Consider the following 16,586-nt stretch of genomic DNA (forward strand, 5'->3'; position numbering starts at 1 on the left):
TGTGCGTGTGCATGTGCATGTGTGTGTGTGTGAGAGAGAGAGTCTTCAACACTTTCAGTGATGCAAATGTCAACCTTTTTTTTGCTCAGGTGATTAAAAATATTTTGAACACCTTTTAACATGTTAAGTGTTTCTCTTTAACAGAAATGCACAAATGAAACATTGTTTTGAACAGAAATGTCTTGTGTGGGAAAACTCCCAAAGGAAAAGGTTCCCTTTTTTTTTTTTCCAGAATATTTTTCCAAGTTTTTCTGAACAAAATATTTCAGCAAATTCGACATGAATTCATGAAATCACTAAATGGTTTGTCCAGATCTGATGAAGTTTATCCTATCCATGAAAACACATTACTTCATAAATAAATGTTAGTCTTTAAGGTGCTCCAGGACTGCTTGTTAAAGGTTTTGAGGTAATTACATCTGCATTTTTCCCTGAATAAAAATTTTGTTCAAAAATTTCACTCCACCCTCTTAATTATAAACATTTCAAATCTGGATTTAAACACCTAAAGCGTTATGAAAATGCTGCTGGTATTTTATAGCATCACCTGCTAGCGCCAGGCCTGTTTGGCTGAGATTCTTGCGCTCTTTGCCCATTGCCATATTGTTATGGTATCTCTTCTGTTTTCAGAAGAGGGGTATTCTGTGTCTTTCCCATCCACATGACTGTGTGCAGCTCTCCTGGTACAATATTTTTATCAGAAGCAGATGGGCTACCTGTCTCAATACAAGGGCATGGAAGTTAACATGATAAAAAGGTCGGATGAAACAATTGGCACCTGTTCTCCTCTAAGATGGAACAAGCCAAGGCTGTTGCTAAACAACTCTTGGGCGAGTTAACACAAATCCTGTACATCTCAGATTCATCCGGTCTTCGCTTTATACTCAACAATGCCAGAAGACGTGTTTCCTCGTGAATGAAAATATTCCTTTTCTAGGCTTAAAGCACCTGGCATACAGAACCAAGTAGGAAACTTGGCTGAAAAGTAATTCTTCCTGTTTACGATATCATGGCCTTTCTGTGATTTGGTCTCTCTCTCCCTGCTTTGAGTGACTAGAACTATCTGAATGGAATTTCTTCTCCCCACTCCCAACTTTAGGTGGAGATAAGCATCCTGGTTTGCTAAGGAATCTGTTAGGAAGGGGCATGATAGATCTGCAAGGCAGGGCACTACAACTTCAGGGACCACATTTCCCGTCAACCCCCTGACCTTACCCTTGGCCCGGTAAGGAGGTTGCTCCTGCCCAGGGAGGTGGCTGGGCTTGGGAGCAGGAGCTGCAGGAGACTGGAGAGCAGTGGGCTGGGGGACCTGTGCACAGAGCTGCTGTGACTGTGGGGCAGTCCAGCTGGGGCAGGTCTGTATGGGACTTAGCGGGGAGGAGATGTAATTGGTCACAGAACCAGCTCAAAGGGGTCCCAAGGAGACATTAAACGAGCCTGATCTGGGAATCCTCAAATGCTTGTTTTTGGGGACAGAGACTGGCCTGGACTGGGGTACCTGGTGTTAGCCTTGCAGAGCCTGGCTCTCACCTGGCCTGCCCCAGGCACCCAAACAGGAACACCAACTGACAAAGTCGGGGAGGTGATACCTTTTTGTTGGCCTAACTTCTCCTGAAGGGGGAGAGAAGCTTTCAGGCCACACAGCTTTTCTTCAGGGGTGGGAATGGTGTCCCAGATCAAGAGGAGAGGGACAGACTGTTTGAGGTAAGCAGTTAGCACCTATTGTTTCAGGCCATGCAAGGGGAAGTGGCCTCTTAACCACCGCTATGGTCAAAGGGCAAAAAAGAGGCATTGGCGGGTTATAGATGGCTGATCACACCAGTGTCTCTGGTCAGTCCATGAATCTCAGCATCCAGCCCAATGTGAGGGGGCAGACTGGGCCCTGAAGCCCCCTGCTGGAGGCTGGTAGCCTTGCCATGCTCCGTATACCATAGAAAAGTCCTCCAAGGGAGGCTAGATTGTCAGCTGAAGGAAGCAGCCAATCGGGGACAGGAGGGCCCTATAAGAAGAGCTGCAGAAGCAGAGTTAGCTCAGTGCCACTGGAGACCTCACAGAGAGAGGACCTGTGGGACTGTCTGCCAGAGCAAGTGGCAGCCCTGTGGAGAACTCTGAGCGTGGTACTGGTGCGTAACTATAGACTAGTGGGTCCCAAACTTTTTGGCATCACACCCCCTTTCTGTTTTGTGGGTTTTTTTAAAGAGAAACCCTCACTCCCCACCTCTTGTAACAAAAATTCAGTTCTCTCCCACACCTTGATCCCCTCGCTTCTGGCTCCACCTGGAAGTTCACACCTGCAGCCCAGAGACCACCCCCTCTCATACATCACAACCCCCTGCTTCAGCCTGGAACCCCTTCCCTCATGTCAAACCCTCGGCCCCGGCCTCCTGCTGCGTCTCGTCCCCTCTGGACTCAGTTCATCAATGTGCTTAAGCACAGAACTGAACTTAAGCCCACAAGTTGTCTCACTGACTTCAGTGGGATTTTCTAGCTGTGATGAAATAGGCTCCTCTCCCTCTGACAGTGCCTCTGCTTCCCTTGCTGCAGGGGTGGGAGGCGGGAGGGGGAAAACTTCCTTCTCAAGCCCTAAAGTGCAGGCGGAGGGAAGGCCCGCAGAGCTTGATTGCATAACTCTGGCCTCCTGAGGTCGAGGGGACTTGTATAAATGTTCACAAGAGCTGGGTGGGCAGTTATTTCTTCATCCATTAAAAATTTCAGTCATCCATCTTTTTCTCAGAAACTCTTGATTTGTTTTTTTTTAACCCCCCCCCCCTCCAAAAAAAGGGGGAAAATATTTTCATCATGAAGTGAAACTTCTTATTTTCAAAGCTCCATTTTTGGGGGCGGGGGGTGTGTGTGTGCAAAACTAATTTTTATGTAGGAAAATTACCATTTTGTCAGAACACCATTTTCCACCGAAAAAACCTTCCAGCAGGAAATGCTAGACCAGCCCCAACGCTTAGTAATGGGAGTCAAGCTCTCACAAGTTCACTCTCTCCTCCTCCACAGTATCCTTGTCCCACAGCGCTCCCAGTTGTTCTGGCCAACACCCAAACTCCCCCATCCGATGTTCTTGGGATTGATTTCTGTGTAGTGCTGTTTGTTTATTCTCTGTATTTCTGGTTCTGTAGCGCTTGGCTGCTGGCCTCTGAACTTCTAGATGGACTGTGGGCACCTTATTTTCTTCTTTATATCCTTTCTGCTGCAATCATTCTGGTCCTCCCTGGCAGTCTGCCTGACCACGTCAGCAGATTCACCGCCATGCTTGTCTCTTTAATCACTCGCTCCGCATTCGAGCATCGGCAGTGGGCTTGTATCATTGTCCTCCATATTCCTGCAGGAGCGGACGCAATGGAAATATAGCAAGCAAACATTCCCCCATGCGTTACTTGCCAGCACTTGCACCAGCGATGGGGCACCCTGTAGCCCGAGGGCCACATGTGGCCCCTAGGGGTTCTATGCATGGCCCATGAGACCTTTTGTTTACCACAAGCAGGATTGCCAGGCTGCACCGTTTCTGTCCACACAGGATTTCCCCTCCTCCCACTATTCCTAGAGTGACACAAATGTAGAGCCAGGGCGCATGAACACACATCCGTGCTGATTGTCCATAACGTTGACCGACTGGGAGAGACGTGTACTCCGTTTGCATTCAATCTCAGTGCTGCTACAGCTCGGTCAGTGTATCCTGCACATCCTGGGTAGGTCAGCGCCGTCAGCAAAACTGCCCCATCCCAGGAGTGAGCCTTGGGTTCTTGCAGCCCACTCTGGGAAGGAGGGCCACTCTTTAGTCGAGGTGGCTTACATGCCGGTTTCCAAACTCCTTTTCCAGGCGGTTTTCCTCTGTGTTTGTCTCACTGCGCCTGGCTACTCAGCTCCAGGCTGAGCCACCAACTTGACAGGATTTTCTCAGGATGGCCAGGGATGTTCCCAGCCAATTAAACATCTGAGAGTAAGACAGGGAAAAGAGCCATACCGGTTCTTTTGCCGGAGGGGTGTGTTCCTCTGAGCTGCGGGGAAGGGGTTAAACTTGCCCCGGGGAGCTCCGTTCAGGATTCCTGTGCCATGGTCCTGTGGACAGGGAGACAGATAACTCCTTACCAGTGAGGAGGGAAGGGTTACTTCAGTAACTTGCTTATTGACTTTTACTCTTTCTCACTTGCATGCACAAAACCAGCTCATGCGCTGTTCAGGGACACCTCCTGCGGTGTTGAATGACGTCTGCAAAGGGTGGAGAGCACTGAGTCCAGAACTGCTTTGGGGCAGTGAGACAGGATGGGCACTAAGACTAGGCCCTGGAAGACCGAGGGCAACAAAAATGATGAAGGGTCTGGAGCACAAGACCTATGAGGAGAGGCAGAGGGATTTGGGCGTGTTTAGTTCACAGAAGAGAAGACTTAGGGGTGATTTAATAGCAGCCTTCAACTTCCTGAAGGGGAGCTCTAAAGAGGAGGGTGAGAAACTGTTCTCAGTGGTGTCAGATGGCAGAACAAGGAGCAATGGTCTGAAGTTGAAGAGGGAGAGGTGCAGGTTGGATATTAGGAAAAACTACTTCACTAGGAGGGTGGTGAAGCACTGAAATGCGCTGCCTAGAGAGGTGGTGGATTCTCCATCCCTTGAGGGTTTTAAGTCCTGTCTTGACAAGGTCCTGGCTGGGATGACTCAGTGGGGGTTGATCCTGCTTGGAGCAGGGGGCTGGACTAGATGACCTCCTGAGTTCTTTTCCAACCCTAAAGAGCAAAGAGTTTGTTCTCCTCACAGGCTGGATGCAAACAGTCACTTCTGTCATGTTCCTCCCTGGCTCATACCGCCGGGCCTGGTGGAGCTGTGCCTAGGGATCTGCTGTATGTTTGTAGGCACAAAGAGAGCAGAGCCAGGGAGCACTGAATGCAGCTAGGCTCTCCAGCCGCAGAGATGCCTGCCAATCGTATTGCAGAAATCAAAGGGAATGAGACAAGTGGGTGACAATAACTTGGGGACCTGCCCTCTTTCCCCACTCTGGGATATCTGGGCAGGTGCTGGGGGTGGTGTTTGCTCACAAGGCCAAGGCTGGGCAGGATTTACGGGATTCACTTCAACCCAGAGCCGATTAGGGATATTAGTACTTCATTAAGCTTATCTACGCCACCTTACTGCAGTGAGTTCAGGCGGTACACACGATGAACAAAGCACCACAGGACGCGCGTGACTGGACAAGATGCAACTGGGCGTGTCTCCATCCCTTTTGGCCACGGGGAGTTCCGGTCCCAAAGTGCCTGAGATCGGGGTTGCAGCGGACGTGGCTCCCGCTGGGGGGGAGAAAGTTCCAGGGTGCTCCTGGGGCTGAGAGTCACTGGTTGAAACTCTGCTGGGACAGGACCTCACAGTGACCTACAGTGCAACACCACTTGTAATGCTCTCTGGGGGGTGAAGCCAAGGTTGCCTGGGTTACTGGTCTCTCCGTTTCCCAGGTCTAAATGCAGGTGGCAGAAGATGATATGTTTGTGTTTGCGTTACCGCCTTGAACCCCGCAGAGACGGGGGCTTGGCTGTGTCACAGGAAAAGGAAGTTCCCACTCTTGCTCTCTGAGGCCTGCTGGCTGCTCGTAAAGGTGTTTTAGGCCTGCAGCCAGGCCTGTTATCCATGTTACATGACAGTAGACCCGCCGACTTGGCAGCCTTGTCTCAGTGGAAAAGACTCTGGGAGCCAGAGCAACTCTTCTGTCTGTTCAGTCGTCTTGGGATCCTCTCTGCCATGTCGCCATGGCCCCTGTCCTACCCTTTCTCTTTCCTCCTTTCTCCCCATTGCCTCTCAAGTTCTGTCTTCCCCTTCTTGAGCCCCTGAGCTTTCAGGGACAAGCATGGCCTTTTCCTGGGGGTGTTTACACCACCTTGTCCAACATGGGCCTGATCTCCCCTTTTAACATGGGGAGCCTTTAGGGAGGAAAAGGGTTACAGCAGAGAGCCGGGAAGATGCACCCTGAACTCCTTTTGAAGAGTGTGTTTTTCAAAGGCAGCCTGAACTTGTAATATCAGCACTTAGGAATTAATTTGCTGTGTAGCACAAGGAATGCTCCAAGTTCTTCCTGTGAATTCTAGTTTTGAGAAAAAAATCAAGAAAGTAATTACTCAGCCCAGTCATTAATTACGCTACTGGACATTTTGGAAGGTGTAAGATGAAAAGCCCGAGGCAGCTATTAAGAGGAACTCTAATGCTATTGATCTATTTGTGTTTATCACGAAATTTCTCTGCCTTTATGACATTTTATTGAACGGCTGGGTCCAGGTGTGTGGACACAGGGACTGCAATGCATCCTCTCCTTCAGAGAGGGGGAAGGATCTCTGTGCTGCCCAGTGCTCTGCTGTACAAGAAGAATCTCCTCCCATGGAATCCAAGCGTGGACCCTTTGCCAAGGGTCAGGACATATGGTGAAAGTTCCCTATATCTCCTTCTCAGGATCACTGTTTGATTCCTATGTTCTCCGTTCATCCAGTGTGTCATTGTCTTGTCCGTAACTATTCTTGGCAGAGGTGAGGGAGGTGGTGAGGTCGCTCCCATTTCACTCGTCTAACTAGGAATCGTTTTCAGGTGGCAACATCTGCCTGGAAGACCCAGTTGTGGAATAATCTAATCCATTTCTCTGGAAGGGTCTCCTTATCAGACACTATGGGTCCCCATGGGGCCTATCTGCTGGTGGTTCTCTCTGAATGCCTCAGTGCCACATTGCACCTGGGCCTGCCGTACAGAGTCCTGTGCACGTTTCAAATATAAATGAGGCTGGAGAAAAGTAGCAGATTAGCTGGTCCCTCCACAGAAACATAGTGAACTGCAGCCTGTTTGGAGTGAGGGGATTTGTGTGGGATCTGAAAAATTGAGATTATCTATACAAGGCTAGTGCTTCAAGGCCCCCAGCTGCAAGCAGGGCCCTATTGAGCTCAGGATGAAGACACATCTAATAAAAGACCGAGCCTGCCCTGAAGAACTTAGTCTCAATTGTCAAGGCATATGGAGGGAGGTGGGGGGGACTGAGGCACAAAAGTGATGAGTGGTCCCAGGTCACCCAGCAGGTCCTTGGCAGAGGTGGGCATAGACCCAGATTACTAGTTTAGTAATTTATTAGGCCACTTTGATTACTTGAAAATGACCAGAGAGGCAATCATACTTTTGTCAACTTATCTGAATGGAAACGACTCTGTTGACCCATGGTGCCCAACAGCCTAGCCACGTGTGGCTGTTTAGCCAGTCGAGTGTAGCTAGATAGCTTGAATACGTATCTTTTTCCCCCTGAAGTGGCTAGTTCACTATAGGGGTAGCCGCGGCAATGGTTGGACACCTTGGCTGTAGAAGATCTGAGTCTCACCTTTAGTTACCTGCAACATACCCATGGCTGCCTTTTCTGTTACATCCCTCTCTCTCCCATCTCTTCACAGCCATATCCTCCACAACCTCTTCAGAGCTGTATCCCTCTAGTTAGTCACTATGAGACAGGAATGAGATTAGCTGAGGGGAATCAGCAGGCCCAAGAAAACAGTGAAAGCACCTCTGCCTGGTAGAACATGGACCTGGAACAACAATTCCTCAGTACTCATTCCCTATTATCCCTCCTCTCCTTAAGATACATTGATGACATCTTTATGATTTGGACTCATGATATACAGTCTCTAGAAGAATTCCACAGGGACTTTAACAATCTGCACCCCACCATCAACTTATGCCTCAATTACTCCATGCGAGTGGTACATTTCCGGGACACTACAGTACAAATTAAGGATGGCCTAATCAGTACCACAATCTACCGGAAACCCACCGATCGCTGTACTTACCTACACCCTTCTGGCTTCCATGCTACACACATAACTAGATCCATTGTTTACAGTCAAGTCCTTAGGTACAATCGCATTTGCTCTGATCCTACTGACAGAGACCAAAAACTACAAGATCTTTACCAAATATTCATAAACCTGAATTACCCACCAGGAGAAATGAAAAAACAAATTGACAGGGCCAGACAAACACCCAGAGACCAGATACTCCAAGATAGGCCCAAAAAAGCCAAGAACAGAACATCACTGGTCATTACCTACAGCCCCCAACTCAAGCCACTGCAATGAATTATTAAAGACCTACAACCTATCCTTAATCAGGATGCCACACTCCAGAAGGCCCTAGGTGACAGGCCTGTTTTGGTTCTCGGTGCCTTAAATATTGAGTCTGTTCTGGTATGGCTATGGTCTGAAGAAGTGGGTCTGTCCCACAGAAGCTCATCACCAGGGAACTATAGACCCATCAGCCTTACCTCAATCCCTGGGAAACTAATGGAGAGAATCCTCAAGGAATCCATTTTGAAGCACTTGGAAGAGGGGAAAGTGATCAAAAGTAGCCAACATGGATTCACCAGGGGCAAGTCCTGCCTGACCAATCTGATTAGCTTCTATGATGTGGTAACAAGCTCTGTGGACATGGGGAAGTTAGTGGATGTGATATACCTTGACTTCAGCAAGGCTTTTGATACGGTCTCCCACAACATTCTTGTCCATAAGCTGAGGAAATATGGATTGGATCCTTGGACGATAAGATGGATAGAAAGCTGGCTTGAGGGTCGGGCCCAACGGGTAGTGGTCAATGGCTCAATATCTGGATGGCGGTCTGTTTCAAGCGGAGTGCCGCAAGGCTCGGTTCTGGGGCCGGTGTTAGTCAACATCTTTATTAATGACCTGGATGAAGGACTGGGTTGCACCCTCAGCAAGTTTGCGGATGACACAAAACTAGGGGCAGAGGTAGATACGTTGGAGGGTAGAGAGAGAATCCAGATGGACCTGGATAAATTGGAGGACTGGGCCAAAAGAAATCTGATGCGGTTCAATAAGGAGAAGTGTAGAGTCCTGCACCTGGGGTGGAAGAATCCCAAACATTGTTACAGGCTGGGGACCAACTGGCTCAGCAGCAGTATGATGGAAAGAGACCTAGGGGTTACGGTGGATGAAAGGCTGGGTATGAGTAAACAGTGTGCCCTTGTAGCCAAGCAAGCTAATGGCATACTGGGGTGCATTAGGAGGAGCATTTTGAGCAGATCTAGAGAAGTAGTAGTTCCTCTTTATTTGGCACTGGTGAGGCCACATCTGGAATATTGTGTCCAGTTTTGGGCCCCCCAGTATAAAAAGGATGTGGATTTGCTGGAGCAGGTTCGGTGAAGGGCAACAAAAATGATTAAGGGTCTGGAGCACAAGACCTATGAGGGTAGGCTGAGGGATTTGGGCTTGTTTAGTTTACAGAAGAGAAGACTTAGGGGTGATTTAATAGCAGCCTTCAACTTCCTGAAGGGGAGCTCTAAAGAGGAGGGTGAGAAACTGTTCTCAGTGGTGTCAGATGGCAGAACAAGGAGTAATGGTCAGAAGTTGAAGAGGGAAAGGTGTAGGTTAGATATTAGGAAAAACTACTTCACCAGGCGGGTGGTGAAGCACTGGCATGCGTTGCCTAGACAGGTGGTGGATTCTCCATCCCTTGAGGTTTTTAAGTCCCAGCTGGACAAGGTCCTGGCTGGGATGACTTAGTGGGGGTTGATCTTGCTTGAAGCAGGGGGCTGGACTAGATGGCCTCCTGAGGTCCCTTCCAGCCCTGTGATTCTGTGATGATGTAATAAATTATTTTGTTACTCTTTAAAGTGCTACTTGACTGTTGTTTTGTTCTGGTAGAACATGCTGTGCTATAAGGCATTGCTCTGCATAGGTTGTAGCACTCCCTTGCCAACTTCCTCACAACTCTGGATGTAGTAATGTCAGTTGTGGTCCCATCATCCTATGGTAGCATGGTGTCCCAGCAACAGCAGCAGCAGCAACGTGCTAACACAGAAGATTTCCTTTGATTCTGCTCGTGTCATCTACGGCAGAACGGACTAAGCTAACGGTAGCCAAGTTGGCTTCCAATGCTCTGGACATCCAAGAGAACCCAGTGCTCAGCTGGGAAAAGCACATGATTGCCAGGCCATGGATTAACCAGAGATGGAAAACAACAAACACTGTCTATCCCACACCGTTAGCCTTGCTACAGTCCAGGTTGGTCTTCGCCAGTTCCCCTCATTCTGCTGCCTGGGCAAGTCATGGCTCTGCCAGCAAGTGAGCTCAGAGGTAGCTCAAAGGAAAAGGTCAAACAACGATTTAGTTTGATAAGATTTAAGATTTCGATGGCGTGCTTGTTTTCATTTTCTTTGGTAACCATCTCTGTCCTTTCACACCTACTCTTCCAATCACTTAAAATCCACCTTTCTGTTGTTCAACTTGTTCTACATTTTATTTAGCATGGTGTGGTTTGCGGCACCTGCTTGGGAAAGTTCTCCTTGATGTACAAAAGCCAGAGATGTGTCCTTCCCACATGGAGAGAGTAGCATATTGAGTTATACACTTCCACTGGTCTGGCTTCAGACCAGGGCAGGATGGTACAACTTAGGGGTGTAAGACTGGGGCCTCGGTGGGAGGGCAGGGTGGTGGGGAAATGGGCCAGTGCGTTTCTCTCAGGGTGATTGGTGAGTGGCTCTGGGAATATTCGTGCAGTCTAGCTGGCAGTGGGGCTTCGCCCGCAGTTGTACTGAGGGATAAAAGTCCCCAGAGGTGTTTGCTGCTCGTAACTAGCAAAGCATTGAGAGAGACCACCCAGGCTGCAGAGCTATGGGGGCACAGCAGTCCCCTGGTCCCAGGTTGGCCCTCTGGAGAAGCAATCACAGGGACTGTTACAGTTCCAGGGAACAGGCTGCCCCCATTCTCCACCATGGGTAGAGGTGCACGTTAGCGATCGCTCCCTCTGGGGCGGGGGAAGGCCACAAAGAGCCACCCTGGGTCAAGCAGGGGCAGCTGTTGGCGCAGGGCTCAGCTCCCCTTTCTGGGGTGGAGCAGACAAACGCTTCAGTAGGCCACCCAGGTTCAGCGCCTAACTCCTTGTAGCAGGGCTGAGCAGACCACAATTCAGGGTAGGTCTGGGGACAGGGAAGTCTGCCACCCTGTGGGGAGATGTAGAGGGGTGCAGGGCCACCCCCAGCTACGGGTCAGTGGGGGTCCACGCTGCAACACACTGACATTCACTCAGGCGTAGCTACCCACCCCCAGGCTCTGTCCTACCTCCACCTCCACTGGTGTCAGGGTCCATTCGGGGTCACCAGGGAGGCTGAGTGGGTTCACATCCTCTGGGTAGCTCAGACAGATCTGAGCCTTCCTGGTAGTTTGCCCATGGCATGTCAAGGGGCTCAGGTGGATGAGGGCCCTGCAGGTAGCAGGCAAGTGGCAGGCCTGCAGGCCCAGACACTCGCAGTTCCTCCAGGTGGTGGGCATGCAGCAGGTCCGGATGCTCCTCCAGGGTCAGGTCTGGACAGCCAGCTGATTGGCTTGTCCTGTGTGCAGGTTGGTGCCGGCTGTTTGGCTCCTGCTCTCAGAGGGGACACAGCTGTTCACCCGTCCAGATTACAACCTGGCTAATTTCACGCTGGGGCAGGGACTGCCAGCTACGACCCAGCCTAAACCCTACGGTGGCAGTGCCGAGACGGGGAGGAGACAGCTGCATGCTTTCATTGGAACTCCCCTCCTAGCAACTGGAGCGGGCACTGCATGGATGCGTGTGTGAGCATAAGCGCACACTCAGTCGCCTAGCTGCTGTGCTCCTCAGGCTCCATCAGCACTGCCCAGTAGCTCGACCCTCCGGGGTTCGATTTTTGCATGCCTAGTTGGCAGTCGATCCCTGTACTCCTCACTCTGGCGAGAAGTAAGGGAAGTCAGTGGGAGTTTCTCCCATCCACCCCCTTGGTGAGGATGGCCGGGTAAGTCGATGGTAGTTATGTTGATTCCAGTAATGCAATTGCCACTGCTGGAACTGGGCATCTACGATCGACTCTGTCTAGCGCAGATGTGGCCTCAGATAACAGCCCTACTGCTGCTGAGACCTAACTGATCGCTTGAGTCCAAGTGTCCTCATCATGAGGGTTAGCCAGCAGCCTGGGAGTAAAAGGGTTAATCTCCTTAGCCAGGTGGGGGTGGCCTATAGGAATGTAGGTAAGAATTGAATTTTGGCTCCTCCCTTCTTCTGTTCTCTGTTTCTTCTTCTTTTTTCCAGCCATGAAGAGGGGACAGACAGAATATCTCCCTCCAAGAACAGGCCTTCGAATCTGCTGTAAGTCGGGTAAAGTTTAGATGGATCTGTGAGGCTTTGTTGTTTTATGGTTTGGGAAGTGGGATCCGATGTCTGTGCACTTTTTAGAAATGTTCTTTTACTCTCCTTGTAACTAAGTTCTAGGCCCATGGTGGAGACTCCCCATGTGTTTTACTTTGTGACTCTTCCATCTAGTCATGAGGCTTGCAACACGAATATTGTTGTTGTAATAAAAGTTCTTTCTTTTTCTTTTTATCAACCTGGTATTGGTTAATGTTTGTGTCCTGGTTTTTACTTTTGGGGCTGAGATTTCCCAAGTAGTCTCTCCTTGGTTTCCTTATTATTACTTGGGTGGTGGCAGCGAATTTTATCCCCAAAATCTAAGGTTTTTAGGATTTTTGGGGGAAGTTTATACCAAAACCTGGTAAATAAGGTTTTGGAGGTACTTTTGCTGGTCCCCATTTCTGCATTTATCTTGCTAGAGTGGGGAAGGAGCCATGACAGCAAGTGGCAGCTTTCTGCTCAGTGCTGAAGGCCCTGGGTTCTGCTGCTGATAACATGGGGGAACTGTGTCCAAACGAAGGCATGTGAAGGTGTGGGAATGGGGGGTGGCCCGACTCACACAGGATGACTGTGCCGATGCTGCCAACTTGGCCTCGACCGGCAGTGCAGCTAGCCTGGGGGATCTTAACAGTGCGCTCCTGGCACTGTGGGCCCATCATTGTGGGATGCAAAGGAACATGAAACGAGGGTCAGAGACAGATGTGGTGGCAGGAGGTAGAGCTATGTGAGAAGGGGGGGAGGGGGTCCTATATTCACACAGCCCCCTCCCTTGCACCCTGTGCTGTGCCTGGAGCAGGGAGTAAGTCCTGAATGGGGGAGACAAGGCTCACCCCATGCTGAATCTCAGGGATAGATTCACAGAACACTAGAACTGGAAGGGACCTCAAGAGGTCAAGGGGTCCAGTCCCCTGCCCACACGGCAGGACCAAACATTGCCTATATCACCCCTGCTAGATATTTATCCAGCTTGTTCTTAAATATCTACAATGATGGAGAGTCTACCACCACCCTCGGCAATTTATTCCCGTAATTAACCACCCTGGCAGTTAGAAATTTTTTCCTAATGCCCAGCCTAACTAAACCTTGCTGCAACTTAAGCTCATTGCTCCATGTCCTATTTTCAGAGGCCAAGGAGAGTAATTTTTCTCCCTCCTCCTTGTAACACCCTTTTGGGTATGTGACAGCTGCAATTGTGTCCTCTCTGAGCCTTCTCTTTCTAAACTACGCAAACCCAATTCTTTTAACTTTTCATAGGTCCTCTTTTCTACACCTTTAATCATTTTAGTTGCTCTTCTCTGGACTCTCTCTAATATCTCAACCTCTCTTCTTAAATGTACTGCCCAGAACTGGTTACAGTACTCCTGGTTACAGCTGAGGCCTAATCAGTGAGTCCAGTACTTTGCATTTGTCCTTGTTAACCTTCATCTGGTTTACTTCAATTTCTTCAAATTGTCCTGGTCATTTTGAATCCTGACCCTGTCCTCCAGAGCGTGTTTTTGGTGGGTTCTTCATGTAAACCACAGTAATGTTTAAGCATGCACCTATCTTATTAACTGTGTTTCTCCTAAACCACCTCAAGCAAATTACAGCCACTGTGGACTTCTATCACTGTTGTAATATGGAAGGCATGTCATTAATGGAATGACTGTAAAGGGTTAAACCCAGAGAGGGAAGGGGTCTTTGTGGGGGACAGCCAGGTAAGCCAATGGGGAGAGAGGAATCTTTTCTGAATGTGAACAACTGCAGGCTATGGGGTCTTTGCTTTGGTTCTGGGCTGACGCTAAGAGACACGGACAATATGCAGGATAAATAAATCCAGAAAAGATGCTGGCCATCTCATAATCAAAGCATAGATGCGTAAGTAGAAAGGAAATGTTTAGTTAGACACAATCAGGTTATTTTTATTTTACATTTGGTGTGGGACTTCTCAGGCTACTTAATAATTTTTCCCCTGAACCCTCTAACTTCTAAGCTAAATCCCAGGAAAGTAATTCTCTGTGCTCTAATATTAATAATTTTTAGTATATTTAATTACACCCCACAACAAAGTAGGCTTATAAATTTTAAGGCAATTTGATTCCTGGGTCTTAGAGGAGTGTCTGTGGTTTTGTTTTTTTTTCATGCCTAGACCAAAGATCAGCTATCTCCTAAGGAAAGGGTGAAGCTTGGGTGTCACCCTACAGGGAGATATCCAAGTGTGTTGTCTTGAGTTTTAAGCAGGGGCTTTTCCACTTGATGGTGGCAGCACTGTCTCCCAGGGTCAGGGAATGTCAAAGTCGGGAGACAGCCCTGACACCCTCAAAGAATTCCAGTAGATTGGTGAGGCATTATTTCCCCTCGCAAAACCATGTTGACTCTTCCTCCAACAAATTACATTCATTTACGTGTCTCATAATTTTGTTCTTCTCTACAGTTTCAACCAGTCTGCTCAGTACTCAAGCTAGATGTACTGGCCTTTAATTGCCAGGATCACCTCTGGAACTGTCTCTCTCTCTCTCTTTTTTTAAATTGGCTTCACATTCGCTATCCTCCAGTCATTTAGTACAGAAGCCTGATTTGAAGGATAGGTTACGAACCATGGTTAGTAATTCTGCATTTTCACATCTGAGTTCTTGCAGGACTCTTGGGTGAATGCCATCTGGTCCAGGTGACTTATTACTTTTTACTATATCAATTACTTCCCAAACCTCCTCCATTGACACCTCAATCTGGAACAGTTCCTCAGATTTGTCACCTAAAAAGAAAGGGGTTTTGGACACCTGGCATGACAGTCTGCCAAGGGCAAGGCTGATGCAGAGGATTCTGTGCCAAATCTCGACATCTATGTCTGCCCACTGTGGGAGGTGACTGCACACAGGAAGAGGCTGAAATCTTCTTGGATGTAGTCTGGGACATGAGTGGATAGAATAGGAGAAGATGTGTTTAAAAAAAATGGGGTTACCCAACTGTTGTTGGTACACCAGGAGATGACATTGTGTGTGCCAGTGATCCTAGCCAGTAGCCACATCCAAGTGAGTTTTCTCATCCTGTCATCGGGGATCTGCTCATTGTCTTCACAAACAAGAAACAAACATGCACAAAACGTAAAAGAAACGCTGGATTGTTAGGGTTTCAGCTAGGAGCCTCTGGTAGCTGTCAGACCAGGCCCCCTCTTATCCCACAGGGCCAGGCTTCATGGCGTCTGCCTGCCTGCCTGCCACCTCCTGTTCTGGTTATCAACACTCCCCTCTTGGTTCTCTCCTTTTATATTGTCCAGTGAAGAGTGTGGATCAATCTCATGTCGTGTTCATCAGCTGTATCAGTTTATTGCCAGCTTCTGCCTGCTGGGTTTCTCTCTGGGCCAGAGTCAGCCACTCCCTGGTCCTACACCCCCTTTCAACCAGGTTACTAAGAGGGGAGGTCGCCCTGTCACATATGGGTAGGACGCCTGACCCAGGGCTTTATTCTCAGGGTGAGTTCCACTTTTCCTTCCATCTTTTGTTTCTGACGGGTTCCATTAGGTTATAAGCGCGCACAGCATGGCGGTCTGGATTGATGATCTCGTCTGACTTCCTTTACGACACAAGCCAGAGAACTGCCCCCAAATAATTCCCAGAGCAGATCTAACCTCGATTTTAAAATTTTCAGTGATGGAGAATGGGCTATGACCTTTGTACGTTGTTCCAATGTTAATTACGTTCACGTTCTAGTAAGATTATCCCTTTAACATAAGATTGCAAGTACAACTAAAGCCGGAAACCACTTTACTCTCCTCATGATACTTAAGTATATTGATTTTTCTACGATGTCGGTTATATTTGTCCATATTTACTGGCGCACATAAAGTTTTCTGTGTGCTTTGCCATTTTTATCTTCTTAATTAACTCTCTGTCCCAGCTTGGCAATGAACCCATTAGCTGTGACAATGCGTGTTGCCCCTCAAGAAATAATTTTATAATGGCAATAACTGACCAGACTTCTGCCATGTGTGCTGTGGGGCAAGAGGTGGTGTGTCAGCAAAACGGGGTAAGGTGGCCCTGAGCACCAGCAGTGGGGCCTGTAGCTACCCCAGGGCCATGGGCAGAAGGTGGTCAGAGATGACCACAGGCAGGCACAACAAAGCCAGGTTTTTTCCCTGCTAGGCTCAAACCAAACCCAATGCTTATCATGGGATCCTGCTGGGTTCTGGTTCGATTGTGAGAGTCAGTGCTGGTGTTCTGGCTTGTACAGGTCAGTCAGGCTAGGGTGGACACCCTAGGTCATTGCAGATCTCGGCCCTGCTCTTCGTCGCAGAAGTGGCGCCTTTCCTCAGTGTTTTCGTAGCTGCTCTGGCAGTTTAGCCTTTCAAACATGGAGGCCCAGGTGGTGGCTGGTCCTTATGCCGTCATGCCATAGGTAGGGGAAGGAGCAGCCCCAAGCAGGGCTGGTGAGGACAGCAG

This window comes from Carettochelys insculpta, chromosome 10 (assembly GCF_033958435.1).
Source record: "Carettochelys insculpta isolate YL-2023 chromosome 10, ASM3395843v1, whole genome shotgun sequence".
In the NCBI taxonomy this organism is placed as follows: Eukaryota; Metazoa; Chordata; order Testudines; family Carettochelyidae; genus Carettochelys; species Carettochelys insculpta.